The sequence below is a fragment of the Penaeus monodon genome, unplaced genomic scaffold (genome assembly GCF_015228065.2).
Source record: "Penaeus monodon isolate SGIC_2016 unplaced genomic scaffold, NSTDA_Pmon_1 PmonScaffold_3864, whole genome shotgun sequence".
NCBI classification, from domain to species: Eukaryota; Metazoa; Arthropoda; class Malacostraca; order Decapoda; family Penaeidae; genus Penaeus; species Penaeus monodon.
In genome coordinates, this window is record NW_023658631.1 from 5,950 (window position 1) to 23,461 (window position 17,512).

Here is a 17,512-nt window from a genome sequence, read left to right on the forward strand (position 1 = left end):
GCTATGGTTTGGGCATAAGTTGAGTTGTGCTAGATTCTGTTTGTTAAGTGTGTGGAGGATGTGTTGTATTTCACTGTTGTATGTGTTATGTTGTGTTTAGCGTGGAGTTTGTGTGTAGTTTTGTGTTGGCGTGTTGTGTGGTTTATGTTGGAGTTATTGTGGTTTTGTTTTGGAGGGGTTTCAATCATGAAACCGTTTTTTTTTTATGATGGTCTATGTTGTTTGGTGTAGTGTTTGAGTGTTTATTTGTTGTGCCCAATTCTGTGTATTTGCTATATTGTAGTGGTGATGGTTCTCATGACAGTAAAAGCAAAGGGGTTATTTGTTTTTGCAATGTTTGTAGTCATGATTGAACTGCACATTTGCTACAATCTTGGTCTTGTTTTGCCTAGTTAGTATTCCATGACCATTAACGAGGACACTTTAAAACATTTGGTATTGGGAATGTTATGGTGGCTTTGTATGACGTGTGTCCCTATGGAACTCCTTCCCGGTAATGTACCTTTGTTAAAGGTTATTCGGAGGGATTTTGTTGGGAGCCATTTTTAGTGTTATCTGTTATCTTTATCTTTGTTTAATTTGTTTATCTAAATTTACCTCTATTATTGGATATTGTGTCCATGCAAGATCTTATTTTTTATTTATATTCATTGGGGTTAGTCTAAAATAGATAGGGTATATTAGTCCATATGTGCAGTCTATGTTCTTGTTGAGCTGGTGGTTTACAATTTAGCGTTCAGTCACTAATTTTGCAATCTGTTCAGGGGTGTTAGTTTTGTAAATTTTGCACTCAAATCTGAGAGCGTTTCCTGTCCAAGGACTCAGGGTGTCTCATTATGTATTTTTGGGAATATGATTTATTGAGGCATCTGTTAAGTTCATTGGGTATGGAAATTTGCTGTTTCTGATTCCCTGTTAAATTGATCAGTACTATAGATGATCTGGGCTTACTGTTCTGTTGTCCGTCCGGGTTGTTGAAATTCTCTATTTTCTGCCGGCTTCGTGTTAATCCGGGCAAGTTTGGGATCTGGGTTTTCTTCACTGTCACTTCTTCTCTTGGTCTTCTGTTTGTTTGTGAGTCGTAGTCCATTTCTTTTAAGATTCAGAAATTTTCTCCGGGAATCTGGCTTTAAGTTGCGTTCATTGAGATTGTGTATTTGAACTTCAATTCACTCGAGTTCAAGATTTACGTGTCACTCTTTATGGCGGTTTAAGCGAGAGTCCAATTGGAATGTTCCTCCTTTCTTTTCTTCTTCTTCTTCTTCTTCTTTTATAGGTTTTAGACTCTGTCTTCCTTTCTTCTTCTTCTTCTTCTTTTCTTCTTTTATAGGGTTGTAGACTCTATTCTTCCTTTATTATTCTTTTCTTCTTCTTTTATAGGTTTAGACTCTGTTCTTCCTTTTATTCTTCTTCTTCTTCTTTTATAGGGTTTTAGGACTCTGTTCTTCCTTTCTCTCTCTTCTTCTCTTTTATAGGGTTTAGACTCTGTTCTTCCGTCTTATTCTTCTTCTTCTTCTTTTATAGTGTTTAAGATCTGTCTCCTGTCTTCTTCTTCTTCTTTTATAGGGTTTTTAGGACCTGTTCTTTCCTTTCTTGCTTCTTCTTTATAGGGTTTAGACTCTGTTCTTCCTTTCTCTTATTACTTATTCTTATCTTCTTTTCTTAGGTGTTAGACTCTGTTATTCCTTCTTTTTCTTCTTTATAGGGTTTTAGACTCTGTTCTCCTTCTCCTTCCTTCTTCTTTATAGGGTTTTCGATCTTCCTTTATTCGTATTCTTCTTCTTATAGGGTTTTAGACTCTGTTCTTCCTTTTCTTCTTCTTCTTCTGTTTATAGGGTTTTAAGACTCTGTTCTTCCGTATTCTTCTTCTTTTCTTCTTCTTTTATAGGGTTTTAGACTATGTTCTTCCTTTCTTATTCTTCTTCTTCTTCTTATTCTTTATAGGGTTTTGAGACTCTTTTTTTTTTTTTTTTTTTTCTCCTTTCTTCTTCTTCTTTTCTTCTTCATTCTTATAGGGTTTTAGACTCTGTTCTTCCTTTCTTCTGATTACTTCTTCTTTTATAGGGTTTAGGGACTCTGGTTTCCTTCTTCTTCTCTTCTTCTTCTTCTTCTTCTTTTATAGGGTTTTAGACTCTGTTCTTCCTTTCTTCTTCTCTCTTCTTCTTTTTAGGGTTTTTCGACTCTGTTCTCCTTTCTTCTTCTTCTCTTTATAGGGGTTTAGAATCTGTTCTTCCTTTTTTCTGTCTTTCTCTTCTTTATAGGGTTTTGACTCTGTCTTCATCTTCTTTTCTTCTTCTTCTTTCTTTTATAGGGTTTTAGACTCTGTCTTCCTTTCTTCTTCTTTTCTTCTTCTTTATAGGGTTTTAGACTCTGTCTTCTTGGTTTTTGGTTTTAACTACCTTTGTTGACGTTTTTTGTGACGTTATTGTCAAGCCGGATTCGCGCGGATTATCGTGAGATGTGAGGATTGTGTCTTGATATTTATTAATTTTATCTGTGTTATTTCTTGTAAATGTTTTATTTTATGGTTAAATGTTTTAGTTATTGTTTTAATTTTGTTTTTTCTCCCTTTGTTGACGTTTTTTTTTAGTCTTGCAAGCGGATTCGCGCGGATTCGCGAGATTATCTGAGGATTTGTGAGGATTCGTGGTCTGATATTTTAGTAATTTTCTACTTTTTACTTTTAGTATTTTTTTGTTTATTTCGTGTTAAAACGTTTTTTTTTTTTCTTTCTATTATTTCTTGTTGATCTTTTTTTTCTTTTAGGAAATGTTCTTCTTCTTCTTTTATAGGGTTTTAGACTATATAGCAGCAATAATCCTGGATTTTTTTCATGGTTCTTCTATGTTTTCAGATTATGTCTATTATCTTGTTCTTTGTAGGAAGTTTTTGTCTCAGGATATAATGCTTCTTCATTGTTGGCTGCATCAGCACTGTAATTAATACGTTCAGGTTAGGATTTTTGTATTTTTATCTTGCTTAGTGACGGGCTTTTAGTTCTGTAGGATTAATCTTGGACTTGAAGATTAAGGTTATTGGTGGGTATCTTCGGTATTGCACCATGGCACGTTGCGGTCAGTCTCCATTTTATTTATATAGGTGTTTTTTGAGTCTTGTTGTGTTGTCATTATTCTTTGCAATGCTTACATATATTTTCCTGTTTTTTGATCTTGTCAATGGTTGTGGGTTATGTTGTCTTTAATGTAATATTCTTTTGTGTTTAACTTTTCGGTTAATTGGTATCCAATTTCTTGTTTTTTCATTTCTTTTATTGTTATTAGTTGAATTTTGGGTCATGACTATGGGGGTTTTATTTCATGTGCCCCCTTTTTGCTGCCTCTATCTGCTATTTCATTTCCCTTTAGGTTTTTATGGAGGGGATCCATGTATTTTAATATGTTGTCTTTAGTGTTTAATAAGTGTAGTTGGGCTTGTATTAGTATATTCGTTTGTTGTGTTTTAATGGTCTGTAGGTTTTGATTGTTGTATGGATGCTGTGAGTCTTGTTAAGATCACAGGTTTTCTGTAGGTTGTTGTTGTTAGGTAGTTAGTGCTTGTTTTGATTGCAACTGTTCTGCTTCGATTATCTCTGTGTTGTTTTGTTTTCAGAGTGTTGAAATATTCTTGTTTTGAATGTAAATTGCTGCTGATGTTGATTTGGGTCTTTTATGTTAGATACATCAGGTATATTTTGTGATAATTTGGTATGTTGTATTTTCAAGTTGATGGAAGTGTTTGTTGATTATTTGGTCGTTGTGTGGTGTGCTTTTGTTTATATTATCCATGAAGTTTGATTCAATGTTTGTAGGATGCGGACCATGGAGGAGTGGGGAGGATGGTTAGGTAGTAATGGTTAAAAGCAAGATAAATGTGCTAGGACATCTAAGGTCATGTAGCACTATAGTTAATGTTAGGGAAGGGTGGTGAGTTCGGATTAGTTGTCTAAGTGGGCAAAGATATTGGGAGTGAAAGGGGTTAGGGTCGGTATGGTAATTACGGAGTTAAATTCGATGAATAGGTAGCGTTTGAGGAAAGAGAATAGGTTGTGAAGCGAAAAGTGTTGGGATTCGTAAGGATGTATGATAGGTTGGGAGGTCGGTGTTGAAGGGGGGATAGGTGGGGAAAGCAGAGGTATGAGTTGTTTCAAAACGTGGGCACGCAGTAGGATATGTGGGATTGGAGTGTCTGGGGTGTGTATTGACTTTATGAGAGTTAATGAGTTACAATAAGGGATTCACGATGCATAAGGAGGGAGTGGACGGGATAGAGGGGATGGGGGGAGGGTAATGTGGTTGGGGTTGGGGTCGGGGGGGATGGGCTGTGTTGGGAGGGTAGGAGGATAGGGTTGTAGGGGGGATATCGTTCGGAGGAGGATGGATATCAGCAGTACTTGGAAGTGTGGAAGGGCAGGAGTTGTAAGATTTTGGAGGGGAGTGTCAGTTTTAATTAGGTAATCTGTGAATATTTTAATGGTTCTTCTAAGGAGTTGGTTCGGGAGTTTGGGGGAATAAAGGATTTCTGTGAGGCGGGGGAGAGAGGACTGTGTCTCAAGCATAGGAGCAAAGGAAGGTGGAGGTGATTGTGTGGTGGGAAGAGGGGTGAACGTTTGTTCTGTGTACGGGTCGTGCGAGGAGTGAGAGGGGAAGGTGTTGGGATTGTAGTGGTGATTGAAGTATCTGTATAGAGGATTGGAGTGTCGGATTTAGGATGGCAAAAGAGGTGAATGGGGAAGGTAGGAGGTAGAAAGAGGGGGGGTTGATTGTAGGGGGGGGTTTAGGAGAATTGTAGAATGAGCAGTATTACTGGATTAAGGAGTAAGGGTATGAAACAACGTCGACGTGCTTCTTGTCTGGCTTCACGTAGTGGTGAGTCCAGTTTGAATATGAGAGTTGCTACCTCAGACTCAATTTATAGGGGGACACCCCTATAAAAATTACATATGGGGCCGCCTACAGTTGGGACATGTGCGTTGATTGTGAAGGGCCATGAGATCGGGTATGGCCAGGTTGGGCACTAGTGGGCATCTGGCTGGGAACGCAATTGATTTGGCTGGGTGTCTAGACGCAACAATTTTGGCCACTGACGTTGGAGGGGGTGTTAGGACCGACAGGAGGGATTCCCTCCTATGTAGACGTTAAAGGGAAGGTCATGCCTACGGAAGGTAATTTTGGCTATGTTAGTGGGTTATTTCGATGACCTCTGGGGGGAAGGAGTAGGTTTTTTGTTTTTTTTAAAAAGGGCAGTGTACTGATGTGCAATCATAGCCTGTCAGACAGGCAAGTAGATCTTCTCCACAATCTGACCATCTTTGTCATAGATTGGGCAATTTGCTGGGAGATTGAAACTGTCCGGTGCAAGTATTGAGGGTTGGAGGGGGTTTGCAAGGCTGCGTTGCCATACAGGTTTGTAGTTTGGTAATGCTATAGTGGTTTCGGCTGTTACTGTGACAAGACGGAGCGTCGGGTCGGCTACGGAAAGAGACTTTACTACTTGTTTTTGGAGACATTGTGGAGAGAAGGGTGTTGTCAGAGCCCTGGGCGCTGTGGGAGGGATCACGAAAAATCGGTCCCATTTGGCTGCGCTGAAGAGGGTATTCAAAAATTGTGTAGAGATAGGGGTAGTCGAAGGGCGGGGGCGTGACGAAGATGGAGTAGTGTTAAGGAAGTAGTGTATGGGAGGTGGGCAATAAGGCTGTAAGGTATAATAAGGGAGGATGGGGTGTGGTTGACTGTGGAGGTTGTGGGGATAGAGGTGTGAAGTTGAGATTGTGGGAGCAGTGGAATGTTCCTTAAGGGTTGATTGTTGGTACTGTAACTAGTAGGTATTGCTGAGGGGTAGTTATTGCAGTGTCGAGCCTGTGGTCAAGGAGAGACATGGGGTCAGGAATCTGGGCGGGTTTACATCGTTGGGCTATTTGATAAAGGGGCAAGCCTCATTGCCCCTAATAGTGGGGATAAGTTTTCATTACTGGCAATGGTAAGCCTGGATTATGTTGGGGATAAAAACAGTCACCCCTGAGAGTACCCTTGAGGGGGTAAGGGCTAGATAACTAAATCTGGGGAATACCGATGCCCATGGCTCCCTCAGGCCGTTCAGGACTGGCACAAAAGTCAGCCTTTCACCTTCAGCACGGCTCTCACACCTTAGGAGGTGGATAGCAGAAGGTTTGGTGAAGGGACAGAAACGAAAAGGGGAAGGAAATAAAGACTGCAAAATCAGTTGGAGTCGAGGGCTGCAGTCCCAAGGTTGGGGAGTTCCCCAATTCATTGGGTCCAGTCTCCTCCTCTAAGCCCCCCCACGACAACACGGGCAGGGATGGGGGGGGGATTGGGGATATGTTAGGATCTGTGTGATTCTTACTTTATTGTTCAATTTTTACGGTTTTCAACTACTCTAAAATAATAATGTTTTTTTATCTTTATTTGGCTTAAATTTTCTATGCTTTTAAAGTAAGGATTAATTGGCATATTATCATGGTTTTCAAAATTTTAATAAATACATTCTAATTAATTATTCTTTTATCATGGTATTTGGTTGTCAATGCTGTCGAGTTATTGTTGGTGCAGATCTGAAGGATCTGTTGCAATTATTCATTGCATTATTTGGATATTCAGGTTTTTTCAATTCTGTTTGGTTTTGGTGCCTCCATATATTGTAATTCATATTCAATGATGGTTTGAGTAAATATATTATAGAATTTATTAAGGTTTCTCTGTTGTTTTTTTCATAATATTTATTCATTCATGGATTTTGTTTTGACAGACGTTATATGGAGGGGGGCTTGTTTCAAGTCAATTTTGGTTGCATCAATTGAGTCCTAAAATAATATGATTGTTTGTATATGCTATTTCTTGATTGCTATTATTATTGGTTATTGTTCTATTGTTTTGTTTGGAAACAAATATCTTACTTTTGTTGGATTATCTTAATGGTCCCATTTTTCTGACCATCCCTTATTATAATTTTGGCTGTGTTCTAAATGATTTTTTTGCTTCATCTCGAGTTATATTGGATGTTATTACGGTTAAGTCATCTGCATATATTATTTTACATATTTCTTTTAGGTAATTTTATATCTGACATTACTATATTAAAAGAGGGCGTTATGGGAGATCCTTGTGGGACTCCATTTTTATTTTTCCGTTTGTTGAGTGTTGTTCTCCTAAGTCTTATTTGAAAAGTTCTTTTTGTTAGGAAATTGTTTATCCATTTAAACAATTTTTCACCTTTTAAATCCAATTTTTAGCTTTTTCTTATTGGTTCGTGATTACTGAGTCAAAAGCTTGTTCTATGTCTAGGCACACTACTAGTACATATTTTTTTTCTTTTATTGCTTGTTTATTTTCATTTCGTTATTGTAGTGCATCTGTTGTGTTCCTATCGGGCCTGAAACCTATAAGGTCTTCATCTAGTTATTTTTTCGAGCCACCAATTTATTATGCTGTTATTATGTTTCGAAGAGTTTGCCGATGCAAGGTGTTCTGCTTAAAATCTATAAGGTTTATTTTGGTTGGATCCTTCCAATGGTTTAAGGAATTGGGATTGATATTGTTTTTTTTAATTTCATTAGGGTATTTCTCCTTTTTACCAGTATCATTAAAGTTTTTGAATTGATTTCTAATATTCTTTCTTCTGTGCATTTTTATAAAATCGTAGTATTTTGTCAGGACCATAGCTTTACCATTTTTGCATTTTATAACATATTTGTTAATTCTTCTAATGTTAATCCTTGTGTATGGTTCTTCATTGACACGTTAGTATTTCTCTTTTTCCATTTTTGAGTAGTTTTTTTGTTGTTTACTGTTATATTTCATATTCTTTTTTAATTAATTTAGGTCTTTTGTTTTTATATCTGTTCTGGGAAGTTGTTATTAATCAAAGGATACTCATGTTGTTGTTTGGCCGGTCTGTTCTTTATAAAATTCCAAAATTTTTTTGATAGAGTTTAAAGTTTATCGACGCGCAAACTTTTTCCCATAATCCTTTTTTTCTTTTTCAATAATTTGTTTTGCTTCTGATACTAATATTTGTATAGTTTAATATATTTTGTGTATTGGTCTTTCTCCATTATTTATAGCTTTATTCTTTTCGTTATTATTTCATTGCATTTATCATTCCACCAGGGTTATTAGGTTTATTATTTATCTCTTACTAGTAAAATTTGGAAATATGTTTATCTGTATCTTTATTATTTGACTAATTCTTCTAAGGTATTTACCATTTGTATTTATTGTTAGAGATTGGACTCATATGCCGCCAGCCTTATTTTGTATATTTGACCATTTTTCTCTAATATTTTTTTATGAATTTGATAATTGTCATCTTTTATTATTATTGGGAGATGATCACTGTTCAAGCTGTGGGCCCGCTTTTATTTTGAGAGAGTGATTGAGGGTGAACCTATTTACTAGATCTAATTGTGGTTTCTTGGCTGTTTTGGGGTCAATTCTAGTAATTGCCCTTTTGGTGTAACAGAAATGATATTATTAGATTTATAATCAAACAAGTTTTTTCCTGTTACATTGCTTGTTATTGGATCTCGGTTCCAGCTGGGTGATGTGCATTAAAGTCATATTATCAACTTGGTCTGTATTTGATTACCTAGTGTTGGAATTCTTCTTTAGATATATATTACAGGGGTTATAAAATTAGCAAGACATCATCATTTTTGTTTATAGTATTTTAATAGCTAAAATTCATTTTAGATACGTATCTATCGTTATATTTAGTTTACTAAACTTGTATATCTTTTCTTCGCACATCATACTCCTCCAACAATTGGGGTTACTCTGTCTTTTCTGATTTCTCATAATTATTTAATCTAAAGTATCTTTTATTTTTTAACCAGGTTTCAATAATGGCACATTAATCCTGGATTGTCTAAATATTAAGTAATTCAAATCAGTTTTTTTGTTTTGATTGAATGTGGCATTCCATGTTATTATTTTATTCTTTATCAAAATCAGTATTTGTTTAAGAGTGGTGTGAAATCGTTATGTTCCATGATTGTGTTAAGATGATTTTCGGAGTTTATAATTATTCATCAAAATTGTTACTGCTTTTATGATATTTTTTGTAAAATAATCCAGTTTACATTTTCTTCTTCCTTTCTTTCATTTATTTTTTTGTTTTCATTTTGGATATTAGTTAGTGGATGGGGATGGATGATGTGAGTGTATAATGGTGTGGGTAACGAGAGTGAGCAATGGTGTGGTATGTCCATGTAATTGGTGAGTGTTCTGGATTAGTACATTTTTGTTTGTTTGCATTTTGTGGTTTTGTTTCTTTTTTGTTTGTTTGTGTTTTATTTTGGTGTATCATTTATTTTGATATGTTTTGTGTTCTTTGTCTTGGAGTGTTTTCTGTACTGTGTGTGATATTTTGTGTTTGTGAAAGTGCTTGTGCATAGTTTTGTGTGGTGCTTGGGTTTTTTGTGTTTATCTGTGAAGTGAGATTTTCTTTTGTCATTCTGTGTTTTCTTTTTGTTTTTTGTATTTACATCCTTATTTGTAATTTTTTGTTTGTTTCCGTAAGGGGTTTTTAGTTGTTGTAATTGTTTTTTAATGTCTAGATTATTTGGTGTAAAGTTTATATTTGTTATGTCTTGTGCTTTGTTATGTATTTGACATTGTTTACTGTTTGGTGAATGGTTTTTCTTCACAAAAGAACAATAAGGTCATTATTACAATCCTTATAATAATGGTCATGACTGCTACATTTGTTGCCCTTTTTTTGTTTTTTACATGTAAATATTCCGTGTCCGTATCGAAGACGTTGAAACATTTGGTATCGGAAAGGTGTATTGTTTAACTTGATAGGATGTATTCCTATAGCTACCCTTTCCGGTAGTGGTCCTTTACATGTAATCCTTAATGATTTTGTTGGAACCCATTTTTCGTTTGTTTTTTTTCTTGGTCTGTTTTGTTTATTCTAATTACTTCTATATTTTTTAGTCTGACCCTGTTCTTATTTTCTCTTTTATTGTTTTTTAGATCTAAATCTATTTCCCTGGGAATATTGTTCCATATGTGCAGTTTGTGTTCATACTGGATGCTGGCTGTTTTGCAATTATGTTCCATTGTCCTATTTTTTCATTTCTTTTAAGGTCTTATCTTTTGATAGTCCTCTATCTCAAATCTTATCGCTTTCCGATACCCAGTACTCTCAGTAGTCTTCAATAATATTTTGTAAAATCTGAGTTGTTATAGCATTTGTTAATTTGATGGGGTTGTTAATGTTTGAACTTAATGATTCTCCTGTCAGCTGAATGATATACATTTTGGTTCGTTCTTACTTGGTTGTTGGTTCAGTGTTGTTATTCATTTCTATTTGGAATTGTGTGAAGTTCCTGCCGGCTTCTTCGTTTCGGTGTTTGATTGTAGGGGTTGTTTTCGCTGTCGCTTTAACTGTTTTTACGTCTTATGTTATTTAGGGTTTCATAGTCCATTTGTTTATATGTACCAGGACTCTCTCCTGGTTCTGGAATGAGATACGTCCATGTGTTTACACTTCACTTCAGTTCACAGTTACCGGGATAGATGTTGCTCTATGACGGTTCAAACGGAAGTCGCTAGGTTAAATGCTAATTTTTTTTTTTTCCTTCTTCTTCTTTCTTGTTATAGGGTTTTAGACTGTGGTTGTCTATATCCCCTGGATCCTCCTCTTGTTGGTTTTTGCTGCTTATATTATGTCAATTAATCTTGTTCTTTGTAGGAAAATCTTTGTATGTCTCAATATGTAGTACTTTATTATCGATGTCTGGTTTGCGCCTGTAATCAGAAGATTTGTATTAAATTCTTGTATGTTAATTTGTGTGAGAGCTTGTTTTAATTTGGTTCTTTGAGAGTTGAATCTTGGACAGTGTAGTATCATATGTTCAATAGTTTCTTCTTGATTCCTGCACCATCTGCAGAATGGGTCATTTTCCATCTTTATTCTGTGTAGATGTTGTTTCAGTCTTGTGTGTTTGGTTGTTATTCTTGTTAAACATGTATCTAGTTTTCTGTATTTAGCTCTGATCCATGGTTTTTGATCATTGTCTTGTATGAAATAATTTTTTGTATTCAGAATTCTCTTTAAATCTATTTCCCACTGTTTTAAGTTCTTTGATTTGATTTCTTTTATGGTATATTTTGTGTCTTGTGGTATGGATATGGGATTGTTTATCTCATGAGCTTTCTTTGCAGCTTGATCAACTATTTCATTTCCCTTTATGTTTTTATGTGATGGAATCCATTGTAACATTATTTTCTTGTTTTGTGTTGTGAGTGAATGTATTTGTTTTTGTATTTCATATGTGATTTGTTTGTAGTTCTGTGGTTTGGGGTTTTGCATTAGTTGTAGTGATGATTGTGAGTCTGTTAGTATTACTGTGTGTGTTAAATTGTTGTTTGTTATATATACTAGTCCTTGTTTTATGGCAAATAGTTCTGCATGAGTGATTTCTATTCTAGGGGGTAATTTCCAAATAGTTGTTATATTTTTGTTTTGAATGAAGATGGCTGCTGAGGTTGATTCTGGTTCTTTTAATTTTGAACCGTCTGTGAACATTTTATTGTAATCTTTGTAGGTAGTATTTGTTAATTCCTGGTATTGTTTGTTAATGATTATTTGAGGGGTATTTTTTTATGTTATTACATAAATTTTGTTTGTATATTCTCGGATATATCATACCATGGGGGTATTGGGGATATATTTGACGTTATATTTAGGGCTAAGTCTATGCTTAAGTTTGTTTTTGTTTTAGCAGCTCTATGTAATAGTGATCTTTTGTCTCTTTGAGGGTTGTATTCTTTTATACATTTTATTGCTTGTTGTTTTTATTGTCATGTTATTAGGTTTTATTTAAGGTTTTCACCATTTGTATGCATTCTGTTCTTTAATTCTATTGATAGTGGTGGGATGTTTGATATTGCTTGAAGAGCTATGATTGGGGTTGTTTTGAAACATCCAGTTGCCAGTCTAAGTACTTGGTTTTGTAATGTTTCTAGTTTTTTAAATTCTGTTTCTTTTGCTGCTCCATAAATTGTCATTCCGTATTCTATTTTTGGTTTTATGTATATTTTATAGAATTTTAGTAGATTTTCTCTGTTTGCTCCCCAGTTTTAATGAGACAGTTTTTTCATTATGTTTATTCTATTTATTATTTCTACTTTCATTTTTTCTATATGGTTTTTCCGTTAAGCCTATCTGGAGCATCAAATGTTAAGCCTAGAATTTTCTGGCTGTGAGTGTATTCAATTTCTGTATTTTCTATTTTTATTCTTGGAAGTTGATTGATCTTTTTATTTGAAAAACACATTACTTTACTTTTTGTAAAATTTATTTTCAAATCCCAGTTATCGGCCCATTCTTTTAATTTTTGTAGTCTGTTTCAATTTTAGTGGAAGCTTCTATTAGGCTTTTATCACTTGTTACTAAGGTTATGTCATCTGCGTATATAATTTTTTCAACTCCTTCTGATAAATCTAAATCATTCATTAGTATATTGAATAATATTGGGCTAATTGGTGATCCTTGGGGTACTCCACTTTGTATTATTGCTTTATCTGATTTTTGGTTACCAATTATTATTTGGAATGTTCTTCTTTCTAATAAGCTATTTATCCATTTTAGAGGTTTTCCTGTTATTCCTATTTTTGACATTTTTATCAATAGTGCCTCATATTGACAGTATCAAAGCTTTTTCTAGATCAATACATGCTAATATTGTATATTTTTTTTCTATGAATGCTTTGTTTATATGGTTATCAATTATTTGTAGTACATCAATGGTGCTTCTGTTTGGTCTGAAGCCTATTAAATCTTTATCTAATTTATTGTTTTGTTCTAACCACCAGACTAGTCTTTTTTGTTATTATGTTTTCATATATTTTGCCGATACATGAAATTCTGCTTATAAATCTGTATGAATTTGCTTCTGAAGGGTCTTTTCCGGGCTTTATTATTGGGTTTATTATTACATTTTTTAATGATTCTGGGTATTCCCCTCTGGTCCAGTAAGAGTTTAAGTTAGTTAAAATTGACTCTGTCATGTTGTCTGGGATGTTCTTATAAAACTCGTAAGGAATTTCGTCTGGGCCATAGACTTTATCATTTTTGGCATCTTTTATTACTGTTTTTAGCTCTACTAAAGTTAGTCTTTTGTCCAATTCGTTTGTATTTTTTTGATTGAATAGTCTTTCTTTTTCTAAGCCTGTCAAAAGTTTTTTTATTTTATTTTTTTTATGTTTTATATTTGTTAAAGGCAGATCATTTTCTATTAAAGGATATTATGTTGTAGTGTTTTTTTCCTGATAGTTTCTTTATGAACTTCCAGATCTTTCTTGGTGGATTTTTAAAATTTAGTGAGTTGCAGAACTTTTCCCAAGATTCTTTTTTTCGTTGATTTATTGTGAATCTAGCTTTTGCTAATAGTCTTTTGTATGTTGATTGGTTTTCTTTTGTGGGTTTCTTTCTCCATTTATTGAATGCTTTGTTTTTTTCTTTTATGATATCATGGCATTCTTTATTCCACCACGGCTTGTTTGGTTTATTCTGGTGATTTCTTATTTCCAGTTGGAAATATTTTAGCGCCATATTTTTTATTAGTTCTGTAGTTTTTTCTATGGTTGTTAAGTTATCTATTTCTATTATTGTTGGTAGATGGTCACTGTTTAAATGCATTGCTGTATTTATCTGTAGATGACTTAGAGTTGGAGATGCAATTACAAGATCTAAAGTTGATTCTTTAGCAGTTTTTGGATCAATTCTAGTTGTTAAGTTTTGTGGAGTTAGTATTATTAGATTGTTCTCACTTATCCATTTTATTATGCTTTCACCAGTTTTATTAGTTTGTCTGTGATTTGTTTTTGTATTCCAGCACGGGTGGTGAGCATTGAAGTCTCCTAGTATCATTTTGGGGTTTGTGATTTGATCTGTATAGTACTCTAGTTCTTCTGCTTTTATATCATTACAAGGGTTATATATCAGAAGAATATTTAGCCATTTACTTTTGTAATTTACTTTTATTCCCATTGTTTCTATCTTGTCTATATATCTATCCCTTAGATTTAGTTCTTTGAATTGTAAGTTATTTTTTATGCAAAATTCTAGGCCCCCACCTACTTGATTAGTCTATCTTTTCTTATTACTGTATAATTGTTTATATACAATATATCTTTTTCTTTTAACCAGGTTTCATTTAAGGCTATTATTCCTGTGATTTTCTTTGAATAATAGATAGTTCAGCTCTGTTTTTTTTGTTTTGGGATAGAATGTGCATTCCAATTATTATTTTATACATTTATCAGGCTTATAACTTGCTTTAAGATTGGGGTAAAATCATTTTTGTTTCTATAATTATTGTTAAATTGATTTTTCCGATTTATGTTGTTTATCAGGTTTGATACTGCCTTTATTATCTCTTTGTTGTGATCATCCAGTTTAGGTTTTCTTCTTTTGCTTCTTTTAATGTTTGTTTTTGAGTGTGGGTATTGGGGTTAGGCGATGGGTATGAGTGATGGGTGAGTGTAAGGGGTGTGGGTAGTGAGTGTGGTTGATGAGGATGAGTAATGGGCGTAGGTAATGTCCATGTTATTGGTGATTTTTCTGGACTTGTATGTTTTTGTTTGTTTGAGTTATTTTGTGGTTTTATTTCTTTTTGGTTTGCTTGTGTATTTGTTTTTGGTGTAACTTTTAAGTTTGTGTTTTGAATTTTTTGTCTTGGTGGTGTTTTTTGTCCTGGGTATAGTTTTGTGTTTGTGAGATAGCTTGTGCATATCTCTGTGGTGTATTTTGTTGTTTACTTCTGGAGTCTTTGTTTACTTGTGGAGTGGGGGTTTCTTTACTTAATGTAATGTTCTCATTTGTTTTAGTGTTTACGACTTTGTTTGTACTGTGTTGTTCTGTTTGTGGTTTCAGTTGTTGGAGTTGTTTTTTGATGTCTAAGTTGTTTGGTGTAAAGTTGTATTTGTTTATTTCTTGTGCTTTTTTATGTATTCTGCATGAGTTACTGTTTGGTGTGTGGTCTTCTTCACAAAAGAAACAATGTGGGATGTTATTGCAGTCTTTGAAATTATGATCGAAACTACTACATCTGCTGCATCTTTTTTTTTGTTTTTTGCAAGTAAATCCCATGTCCATATCTGAGGCAATTAAAGCATTTTGGTATTGGGAAGGTGTATTGCTTTACTTGGTAGGATGTGTGGCCGATAGCCACCCTTTCAGGTAGTGGACCTTTAAATGTTATTCTTAGGGATCTTGTTGGGATCCATCTTTCTGTATTGTTTTTTTCTTGATTGCTTTTTTTATTCTTATTATTTCTTGGATGTTTGAATTTTGGCCTAATGTTCTTAATTTTTCTTTGATTGTTTTTATGTCATTCACTTCAAATCTGATGGCCTTCCCAATACCTAATACTCTTAGTGAATCTTCTTTAATGTATTTGATGAAAATCTGATTTATTTATTGCGTTTGTTAATTTAATTGGGTTGTTGAAGTTGGAGTTTGATGATTCTCCTGCCAACTGTATGAGTACTACATTTTGATTTGGTCTTACTTGAGAGTTGGATTCTGAGTTATTGTTCATTTCTGGTTGGAATTGCGTGAAGTTCTTTCCGGCTTCTTCGTTCCGGTGTTGCTTGGAGGGTGGGTTTTCTTCGTTGTCACTTTCGCTATTTTTGCGTCTTCTGTTATTTAGGTTTCATAGTCCATTTTTTTATATGTACCAGGTCTTCTCTCCTGGTTCTGGTTGAGATTATCGTCCATGTGTTTACCACTTCACTTCAGTTTCACGTTACCGGATAGATGTTTCTCTATGGACGGTTCAACGGAAGTCGCTAGGTTATTGTTTTTTTTTTTTCTCCTTTTGTTGACGTCTTTTGTTGACGTTCTTGTAAGCGGATTTACTTCGGATTGGGTTGTGGATTCATGTCCTAGATATTTCTTGTATTTTGATTTTTTTTCATGTTATTTTGCTTATTGCTTCCTAATTCTCTTCTTTTTTTTCTGAAGGGATATTTGTTTTGTTTGCGTTCTATCGTTTTATTATTTTATTATTAACTTTCTTTATTTCATTTTGTTGACATTTCTTGTTAAAGCGATTCATGCTCTTATCTTTTGATTTTTTTTATGTTTTTTTTTTTTGCTCCATTTATTTTTTATCATTAATGTTTTCTTTTATTTTTCCTTGTTTCCGTTTTTGTTGACGTTCTTGGATTCATACGGATTTGCTCTATATTTATATATTATTATATTATTATTATTTTTTTCATTGCTATTATTGTTATTAGTAGTAGTATTACATATTATTTTATCATTCTGAATCTATTTATTTATTTTACTTATTTATATATATTCATATATTTTTTAAGTCATATCACATAGATACTGATATATAGATGTCTAGTGCATTTTTATAGATATAGTATGCACCGATAGTAGTACTTACACATGTGTATGTATATATTTGTGTTTTTGTTATCTTGATTCATAGTATATATTCTATATATTATTATATATATAATATATTATTATATTATTATATATTATCAGCACAACACTCAGAGCAACAACAACACATCACACACCACATATATACTATATATTATTATATATGATTATATTATTAATCATACATATATATATATATAGATAATATTGCATATATATAAAATTATATAAATAGATAGTAATACTATATATGTGATTATATTATATATATATATAATATTATATATAATATATATATAGTATATATATACTATATCTACAATATATAATATATATATAATTATATTTATTATATATATATATATATATATATAAAATAATGATAATATATTATATATATTATATTATTAATATATATATATATATATATATATATATATATATTATATAATATATTTATATATATTATATATATATATATTATTATATATATATTAATATTATATATATATAAATGTATATAATATATATATAATATATATATATAATATATATATTATATATTATATTTTCTAATAATATATTAATATATCTAATATATAATATATAATATATATATAATAATTATTATATATTATATATATATATATATATATATATATATATATATTATATATATAATATTATATATATATATATTATATTATATACTTATATATATATATATATATTATACATAATATATATATATCATATATACTATATATACATATATATATATATATCACATATCGTATATTCTTTCAAATATTATTATATATAAATATTGTACTCATACTTATCTATAATTTAGATCATTTCATTGTTACATATATATATATCAATATATTATGAAAACATAATACTAATTTATAATATATATTATATTACTATGTATTCTATCAAATTTTTTGTCTAACAATCTTTCTCAATTTTGCCCCCTATTGCTTTTTTTCCCCTGCACATCGAACCAAATACTTGTTTCGATTTGTCTTGTTCCTGATACCATTAGCAACTCGATTTTCTTCTCACAATGACCAAT

The 17,512-nt window shown here is 32.6% G+C and overlaps 1 long non-coding RNA gene across 1 annotated transcript; it reads right to left on the bottom strand.

Moving 5' to 3' along the window:
• Positions 1-10,724: 10,724 nt before the first annotated feature.
• Positions 10,725-15,674, bottom strand: LOC119570777. Its single transcript, XR_005228464.1, has 2 exons — positions 15,539-15,674; positions 10,725-10,769 (listed from the first exon to the last, which is right to left on the bottom strand). It is a non-coding gene; the product is annotated as an uncharacterized LOC119570777 (long non-coding RNA).
• Positions 15,675-17,512: the final 1,838 nt, after the last annotated feature.